Source organism: Fukomys damarensis, unplaced genomic scaffold (assembly GCF_012274545.1).
Source record: "Fukomys damarensis isolate Sample0158 unplaced genomic scaffold, DMR_v1.0_HiC HiC_scaffold_39, whole genome shotgun sequence".
NCBI lineage: Eukaryota > Metazoa > Chordata > Mammalia > Rodentia > Bathyergidae > Fukomys > Fukomys damarensis.
In genome coordinates, this window is record NW_022900951.1 from 113,789,387 (window position 1) to 113,799,356 (window position 9,970).

At 40.0% G+C, this 9,970-nt stretch overlaps 1 pseudogene; it reads left to right on the forward strand.

Annotated features, from left to right (window-relative positions):
- The first annotated feature begins 8,748 nt into the window (after positions 1 to 8,748).
- Positions 8,749 to 9,733, forward strand: LOC104873711 (annotated as a pseudogene).
- The last annotated feature ends 237 nt before the right edge of the window (positions 9,734 to 9,970 follow it).

A 9,970-nucleotide genomic window follows, 5' to 3' on the forward strand; every position in this document is an offset into this window, starting at 1 on the left:
GGAGAGAGGGAGAGAGAGAGAGAGAGAGAGAGAGAGAGAGAGAGAGAGAGAGAGAGAGTCAGACTAATTTTTGAGCCCTATTCCAAGCCTATTGAATTCAAAACTCTCAGAGTGGGGCCTACAAGTTTGCAGTTTAACAAATCCTTTAAGAGTTTCTAATTGACTTTCAAATTTAAGGCATACTATACAGTTGTTCCTAGGTCCCCTTGTGGAGGATTGGTTATAGGACTCCCCACTCTCCAGCAGGTATAAAAACCCATGGATGCTCAAGTCCTTTACCTGAAATGTCCCAGTATTGGCATATAACCTACTCATAGCTTCCAGTATACTTTAAACTAACACTAGGTTATATATACTAATACTAATGTAAATGCCATGGAAATAGTTGTTACACTGTATTCTTTAGGGAATAATGACAAGAAAAAAATGTACGTGTTCAGTAAAGATGCAGTTTCTTTTCTTAATATTTTTGGCGTGCATTTGGCTGAATCCATAGATGCAGAACCAGTGGATCTGGAGCACTGACTGTAGTGTGTGTGTATTATAGGAATCCAGGTAAGTGGCTCTTGGGTAATTCAGTCACTGGACTGAAGGACTGAGATTAGAAACTTCATTTCACCATTTACATAAATAAAACACAGTCTGGAGAGTGTAATCTACTGTTTTTTTCATATCCGTGTAATAATTAGCTAATTGATGAACCTATGCATTGATGGATACATTTGCATTTTAATGCCTACCATTACTAAAACCACATGAGGAGGTAGGGCATCCCACATAGGGAATGATTTGATAACTGGAATTTTTAAAGAGCTTTTGAATCTCACTGCCTGCTCACCAGGTAGCTATTATCTTCCTACATTTTCTCTGTGATCTGCATCATTGGAATATTCTCCAGGTTTTTTTGATAGAGGCTCGGACATGACTCATCCATATAACACTACTGGAGATTCTTGTCTCTCTGATAACCTGTTGTTAATTTCTCCAATGCCATTTTTATGGTCACCATGTGTTTTGGATTTCCTTCAGTTTAGAGTCATTTTTATTGCATTTGGGATTTTGAGGAGGGGTTCCCTGCACCTATGACATACAGGGCTGGAGAAAGCAACTTTGGAAACTATAGGGATTTAGCATTGAGAAATGAAAGCAGTTAATTTTAAGTTGCCGACTTTTTAAAAGGATTTCAACTAGTTATTTTGTCAAAGGAAAGGCAAGACTAGTGTTTAGGTGCTTAGAATGTAGTGCATTGCACTTTGGAGTCAAGAGGCTGGAGTTTGCATCTCTACTTTGCCACTTACTAAGCAATTTAGGTAATAATTCTGAACTTTAGTTTCCTCATTTGTGAAGTCAGGGGTGGTGGTGTTTCAGAGGGAGATTATATATAACCTTTGCAAAGTATTAAATGCTCTATAAAGGTTATTTTCTGTAGTCTTAGTGATGTTTGATTTTTGTAGCAGACCCACTAAAGCAGCAGAGCCAACCCAGGTCTGCCCATGGCTTGATATATGTGCCCTCTGATATGGATAGTTCCAGTTAATAGCATTTTCTCTGACCCTGGGAGTAGTGTCTCTTCATGGATGAATGTGACAGTACTTTGGCTATGTAATGTGGGATTAGTTTGACTTTAAAATGACATTTTCTGGATATCTCTGAGTTTATTGTTTTCCCCAACTAGGCTACAACTCTGATATTCAGAGATATTTAGACAACAGGCGTATAGGAATTTTACTAACCTTAACAGAGGGCCTGGGGGTGTGTAGCTCAGTGGTAGAATGGTAGAATATTAGTGTGTGCAAGTTCTTGGGTTCAGCACCACACACACACACACACACACACGCACGCACATAACATCTACAGGTGCAAATTAATCACAGGATGTTCCAATTAAAATTTTTACAAACAGATTCCATTTAGGAGGTATAGAATAGTGAAAAGAGTAGCAGTGAATTTAGAATACAGTAGATCAGGTATGGTGTGTGTGTGTGTGTGTGTGTGTGTGTGTGTGTGTGTGTGTGTGTGTTACTGAGGATTGAACTCAGGGGCACTGTACCATGGAACTATTTCCCTGCCTTTGTTATTTTTTTTAATTTTGAAACAGGTCTCACTAAATTGTCCAGACTGGCCTTACACTTGTAATCCTCTCGCCTCAGCCTCCCAAGTAGCTGAGATTACAGGCATGTGCCACGATGTCTGGCAAGTCAAGGTTTGATTCCTCTTTTGATTTACTCTGAGCTCATATTTTTCATCCATAAAAATGGATTTTATATTAGAATCTGCCTCATAGATTTTGTGAGAATTAAATTAAAAATATCCAGGAAATGGGATCAACCTAAATGTCCATCACCAGGTGAAGAAAAATAATGTGGTATACAATACACAGTGCGATTCTGTGCAGCCAGGAAAAAGATGAAAAAGATTTGTGAGAGCATGGAGAACCTGGAGGACATTATCTCAAGTGAAATAAGCCAGGCAAAGAAAGACAAACACCTGAAGATCTTACTCACATGTAGAATCTAAAAAATAGATTAGCAGAAGTAGAAAGTAGAGTAGAGATTACTGGAGACTCTATAGAGTAAGGGAGAGTGGTGATAGAAAGAGGTTTGTGAATGGGTGCCATGTTGTAGTTACATAGGAGGAAAACATTCTGGTATTCTATGCTGAAGTAGGGTGAAAATAGTAACAATGCATGTCTCTCTAAATAGCTAGAAGAGGGGATTTTGAGTGTACTCACCAGAAAGATATGATGAAAGTTTAAGGTGACAGTTAGGCTAATAATCCTGATTTCATCATTACCCAATGTAAATATAAGCAGAAACATCACTTTGTACCGCATGCGCAACTACTACCTGTCAGTCAAAAGATAAATGAATAATTGTTAAGAAATACACATGTGAGGGTCCTGCACTGTTTGCAGTGCTAGTTCTTTTTATTTTCAAGGACACATTCCTCAGGTAGGGTGTTGGCATAGGTTCTCAGGACCTTTTCAGATGTGCTTTATGGTGTTTAAAGAATTTTATAGGACAGACAAAATTCAGAGACTTAGTATGATGAATAATATTGTTAAAATTCTTGAGAATCTGGCGGCTTGATCCTTGCTCCATATTTTTGAGTACTGTGTTTGCCATACGTGAGGGCCACTAACTTCCTGCAGTACTTTTGACTGGAGTTTAAAGTTCTCTGCCTATAGTGTGAATTTGATCTTTCACCAGTCCTCTGAATGGTGCTCCTGTCAAACTGCTTCACTCATCGCTCCCCAAATATGTGAAGTAGTTCCTACTTCTGCATCCTCGCTTAGGCCATCTCCACTAGTGAATATCTTTCTTCGTCGTTCTGTGTACTCGTGTACAATCTCTGTCATCAAGACTGCTTCAGGATCGCCTCCTTCATTAGGCCTTGCCTGACCCCTCATCCCTCCTCTCAATTCTTAGAGCTTTGTCATCACCTGCACTGGTTGAATGGACGGTCTGGTTGGATGAATGATCAATGCTTACACCGATCTGTAACGAATCCAAGCTTGTGGGTAAGGAAGACCTCTTACACATTTTATCCATGAAAAGGTATAACTGTGATTTCCTCAACTGGAATAGGAGTGTCCTCAGAACAGAGGGAGCATGTAGGCATACAGGAAAGGTTTAACAGTGTTACTTACAGAACTAATGTGCATATCTGGTTGTTTAGACAATAATGAATCTTTTAAAACAATAACACATATTCCCCAATTGGTCCACCAACATTATCTTCTGGGTGCAGTTGAGAGTCATCTTTTAGAATAGATGCATGATTGTCTTTTGCTGTGTTTGGGAATCTGAGTATCCCCTAAAAGTCCATGTGTTAGATGATCGGTCCGCTGCTTGACATTATGGGAAGTGGTGAGACTTTTAAGAGGTGGCAACCTAGTGGGAGGTCTTCCATTCATTGGGAGCATGACCTTGAAGAAGGTATTGGGATCCTACCTGCTTCCTCTTCCTCTTTTTCACTTACTGTAAATGAGGCAAGCAGTTCTGTTCTGCTATGTACTCTGACCACAATGTGCTATCACAGGCAGGAAGAAATGGAGCTAAACATTCTCTTTAAAACTGTGAGCCTAGACAAACCTTTTTGATTTATAATTTGATTATCTTAGGCATTTGTTGGAGTGTTTGGAAGCTGACTAAAACATCTTCAAAGCATTCACATCTTATTGTACATGCAGAAGAAGTGAGCATGCATTTTCTGAACACCTGCTTGTCAACAAATACTTTTTAATGTAGCTTCACAAAGTCCATTACCAAAACCCTTGCCACAGGCTACTTTGGATTAGTTATTTGTGTTCTCATTAGTGTTCTTCATTTTTTGCTCCTTCCAGCATTTGTCACAGTGCCTGGCATGTAGTAGGTGCTAAATAAATGTTGAACAAATGAATTCATGCATAAATGAGTGAAATCACTCAAGGCTGAAAATGTAGCCTTTACTGCCTTCCAGTTTTTCCTCAAGAAACAGACAGAATAAATCCCCATTTAGCATTTTAAAGATAAAATTTCCCATGTTTCTCAGCCAGTCATTGCACTGTCATTTTGTGCCTGGCTTTATGAAGTTGTTAAAAAGGTTTTTCTTGGAAAACTTTCACCAAGAAACTACCTAATGGGGGCCAGCTGCAGCTCCAGGTTTTATGAATACTTTGATAGAAGCCACATTAAATAGCAACACTGGTTCACACATCAATTTTGCCATGTTAAATCCCAGCTTGGCACGTGGGAGTTCATGCGATATTGACTTTTCATCATCATCTTTGTAAAAACTGTGATTTGGTCTGGCTCAGTCATTAACAGACATAAAGTAGAATAATCTCCAACTGCCTTAGGAAAACTCAGCCTGGTCACACCAATTTTTTTCTGTCTTTGGAGTTCAGTGAAGCTGGTAAGGGTCAAAGATTGCTAGAGAAATACCCCAACGGTTAAGAAGTAGTAGTTGTTGGGCTGTCTCATCACATTGCAAACTTTGGTCGCTGTGTGGCCTTTCCAGCACAGTCCATCGTTTTTCTTTAGCTGACTGGCATTGCTTTGGTATTTCCCTTTGGTGTAATCTCTGTATTTCATTGGTTCCAGATGTCTCACCCTTTTTCCTGTATTGGCACCAAGTGGGAGAAGGGACAAATGGCTCAGCAATCATTTAATAGATCCATAAGAAGAAAAAATAATTGGTGTGTCATTTGAGGCACAGAAACTTAGAGTAGAGCCCTGATTCTGAGAAGGCCTAATCTGTGAGCTATAGGTTAATTACCAAAGTAGGAAGGGCATCAGTTTCTTCATTTGTAAAATCAGAATAAATAGTGGATTTTTAATTTGGATTGAACAGTGGATAAGAACACAGGTTAAGAGCCAAGAAGTTCTGGGCTTGTCTGTAAGCCTCATTTCCTACAAGAGTATTTGTGTGATATCCTGTAAACTTCAGATTTTTCATCTGCAAAGGAGGGATAAATAGTTCTTCATAAGGCTGTGGCAAGGACTAAATAACATAATGCATGTACAGTGCCTGCCACATAGTAAGTACACAGTAATGTCAGCTATTGTGATTGTTTTATAAGAAAGACAAGAGAGGACAGGGTATGACTGGCTGTGGCAAGAGTTACCCCAATTCATTTGTTTTCAATGTGGGGGAAATGTTCACTCCCAGAGAGAGATTTTCCAGTGTTTGGAGACAGTTTTGATTTATGACTTAGGGGATTTGGCCCTATTCTATAGTGGATAGAGATCAGGAATGTTGCTAAACACCTTGCAGTATGCAGAGAAGTCACCTTGTCCCCAACAAATAATTATTCACGGCAAAATGGTAATGCTGAGGTTGAGATAGTCCATGCTAATTTGAGAAACACAGTCTACAGGGATTAGCTAGTCACTTCATCTAGTGGTTAGCCTAATATATTTCTTCTTCCCCTTCCATTCCTGCCTATTATAGGATGTACTCTAAAATATCAGGATCATTTGTGATCACAGACTCCATCAGGGTAAGGTTTCCCTTGCAGTTGTGTTGCCTAGTATGCCCTGTTGCCTTTCCCTGTTATAGTGTGTCATTACAAATATAAAGATGATCAGATTATTTTGGAATTGTTCTCAGAACTCTTTTCAGCTTCAATCTGATAAACAATGTCTTTATATTGCTAGAGGCCAACCAAACTGTCCAATAGCCTGTAGAACTATTTACTTGTCTTGGAAGAGAGTACAAAGTCAAAAGAGGGCCTGTAGCCCCTTAGAAGTGGGTCTCACTGAAATGGAAGAATTTACTTTGTAGGGTGGTATTCCTCTGCAAGTGAGTCTGCCTTGATAATTGATTACTCTATAATGATTATCGGCATTGATATTTCTAAAGGTTTTGAAAGTGTCTTATGAAACAAAAATACATATATGGATGTATGGAGGGCAGTTATAAGTGAGAGATTAGAACCACAAGGATGCATCCCAGGAAGAAGGATGATAGCTCTTGAAATGGAGTGGTAAATTTAGCTCTGAGCTCGCTGGTAGCCAAGGTAATAATGAAAATATGGATCTGGGGCTGGGGGTGTACTTCAGTGGAAAAATTCATGCTGAGAAAGTGTGAATCCCTAGTTTGATTCCCAGTGATCTAAAAAAGTTATAGCAGATAAAAAGTGAAAATGTCTGCCCCCATATCTCATTCTGGACTGATTATCACATGGAGGATGATATAAAGATCATTATATAGATCACTCCATTGTTCTTTGCAGAGAATGGGTGTTTTAGATCAATTTTGAAAAATAAGCTGGGTGCAGTGGCCCATGACTCTTAATTCTGACTTTTAGGGAGGCTGAGGCAGTAGGACTGTAAGGCCAGCCTGGGAAATTTAGTGAGGAAATGGCCTGAAAACTTTTTTTTTAAAGAACAATTTAATGTTTAATGAATGCATTTTCCTATATGGACCTGCACTAAATCAGTTCAGTAAACAACTTTCTGGTTATTTGAGTGACATAAAATTAGGCCTTGGAGAATCTAAACGGTTGAATGGGTGATCAACATATCTTTAGACTACCCCTTTAATATTACTTATCTAACGTGTGCCAACTTGTAAAGTAACATTTTAGTTAATATTAGACTCTTCAATGAATGACTATATTACAACTATGGAAATAAAAACATAGTAGCTGTGGATTGTGATTGTTATCAGTCAAAATAGCCGAGGATATGCTGAGACAAGTACTATCCAAACCTTAGTATTTAATACAACAAAAAACATGGTGATGAATCCTGCTGTTTATCTACCACAGTTCAGTAAGTTAGTTTGTTCCATATACTCAGTCAGTAACATTACATGCCATCACCTCAACACTGTTTTAGGGTTTGCCAAGCTAGGGCGAGGGAGCTCACAAGGTCTGGCAATTAAATTCTTCTGTCCTTGAGTAACACATAACACTCCACTTATACTTTACTGGCAAGACTTACCTTCAAAGGTATTGGGGTTTGTGTTCTTTGGGTGTGCATATTTCTTCTTCTAGAGTGTTATAATCATCTTGTTTAGCAGTTGTCATGCCTATTTCGCTTGACAGCCAGCCAGGTGGGAAGGTTGGCATTCCCTTTGTGAATGAAGCAGGGTTCGTGATGCTCTTAAACAGATGGAGGGCCATTCCAAATTAGTATCAGATTAGACTTCAGGGATGTCTTCAGACAGGACAGTATTTCTTAATCACCTCTTTGGAAATCTACTCAAAACAGTTCAATTAGTCTCAGTGAAATACTGAAGCTCTTCCCACTAAATTAGAAATGCCAATTTGTGGTCACTGCTTGGACTATCAGATCCCTCAGATCTCTTCCATGTCTGACAGTTTAAGAAAAAATTGCATTGAAGAGTCAAGCAGGAAGCTGAGGCTGTTTCACTTTCTAAGAGCTTCTAGCTCCTAGTAGCAGAGTCAAACTTGGAACACATAGACTTTGCAGTTTCGTTGTTTTCAACCTTGTGTTTTATAGGTCTATGACTTAAAGATGCAGGGACCAGTCTACTTCATCTGTAATGCAAGTTTGTGTTGTTGTTGCTGCTGTTGCAAACTTCTTGGAATGAAACAAAGATTGAATATCCACAGCAAGGTGACAGTTTAGGGCAAGCACCAGGCAGACAGCATAGCAGCCATTCTACCCCTTCCCTACTGCCAGAATACAGATTGAAAAAAATCCCGAACACTATTCAGCACACTCAGGTGTGCCCTATTACTTTTGAAAGTATGCGCAGTGCCAGACATTTTTAAGGGAATGAGAGTATAGCTGCTATTCTTTGTTATTCAGTTTACTTAATTTGCATGTTACCATACCATGAACCATGTTGTTTATTGATATACAAAGTTGTTTACTCTTTAGTGCATTATATACCATAGAAAGTGGACAGCTGTGGCTGGCTGACTTAGTGCTTAACATTTTCTAGTTAGTTCTAATTCAGCTGTTCTTCCTTTGTTTGTAACTGGGAGCGTCTGAGAATGGTTGTTTTAGAGGGAACTTGATGGAGAAATGAACCAGGACCTTAAGAAGTGAGATCCATTGGGAACACAAGAGCTATTAGACTTTCCAGCAAAATGCACATGTGGTGGGGGAGGGAGAGATAGAGGGAGTGGTTAGGAGCAAAGGGACTTGTAGGAAAAAAATTGTAGCTCTGCAGGTGGGTGCATGAGGAGACAGCAGCCAGGCCAGGGCTGTGGGACACAGAGCCCAGTCCGGGGGACAGGCCCTCTCCCCAGTGAAGCCGCGATGTAGGTGGCCCAGGCTGTGGAAGCAGTTCCACAAAGCCAGCCAGCTGGTTAGTGTGAAAATAAATGGTGCTGAAGGAACGAAGCTAGATGACGAATTTCTGGACATGGAAAGGAAAAATAGATGTTACCAATAAGGTTGCAGAAATTCTTTCAAAAGCCACTGAATACCTTCAGCTGAATCCAGTGTACAGAGCTAAGCTAGAAATGCTGAATACTATATCAAAGGTCTGAGGGCAAGTGAAGACCACAGGCTACCCGCAGATGGAGGGGCTGCTGGGGGACCGTGTAGTGGAGTACGGCAAGGAGCTCTATGAGGGCTTTGCCTTGATTGATGTTGGCGAATCCATAAAACTATTGGCCAGGCTGAAAGACTCTCTTGATATTAACGTGAAGCAAACTTTTATCGATCCACTTCACTTACTCCAAGATACAGATTTAAGAGATTGGGCACCACCTGAAAAACCTGGAGAGGCTGCCACCTGGATTGTGATTATAAAGAAGCTAGTAGGTAAGATTCCAGACCAAGCCAGACAAGGCGGTAGAAAGCTTTGAGGAGTCAAAGGATTTGGCTGACAGAAGCATGTTTAAGTTTTTAGAGAGTGATGTAGAGCAAGTCAGCTCGTTAGCCATGTTTGTCGAGACTGCACTAGACTATCACAAACAGTCCACAGAGAACCTGCGGGAGCTGCAGATGAGAATGGAGGCAGCATTCAGTGTTTCCAGGCACCAATCCAAGCCAAGGCCAGTGAAGAGGAGTTCTACGAAGCCCAGAGGGCTTTCTATCACCTCTAAGGCAAAGACAACAGGTTCTAATATTCCCATGGACCAGCCCTGCTCTCATGATCTCTAAGACATCGAGCCAGAAAACTAAGGAGAATAAGGCTTTAAAGAAGGGAAATCATTACATTAACCAATCAAATAGGTGAAAACTGCTATGAAGGAATTATACACAAGGAATCTGCATTCTTCCCTATTAATTACGTGGAAGTGATTGTGCCTCTACCTCGGTAAATGTGTAACTCAAACTTTGGACATACTTTCATGACTGAAATGAATTCAACACTGTGTCACCCTGTGGTGTTCTGTGACCTCTGCTCTGCAACCAGCTTAATGACTTTTGTATGTGTGTTCTCGTTCTGTTATTGTGTGTGCATTGAATTTGTATATGTGATTTTTCTTGTCCTCACTACATGAAAATAGCTTTCTTCCTTGCCTGTTGTTCTAATAAGTCATTGGTTAAATGTATTT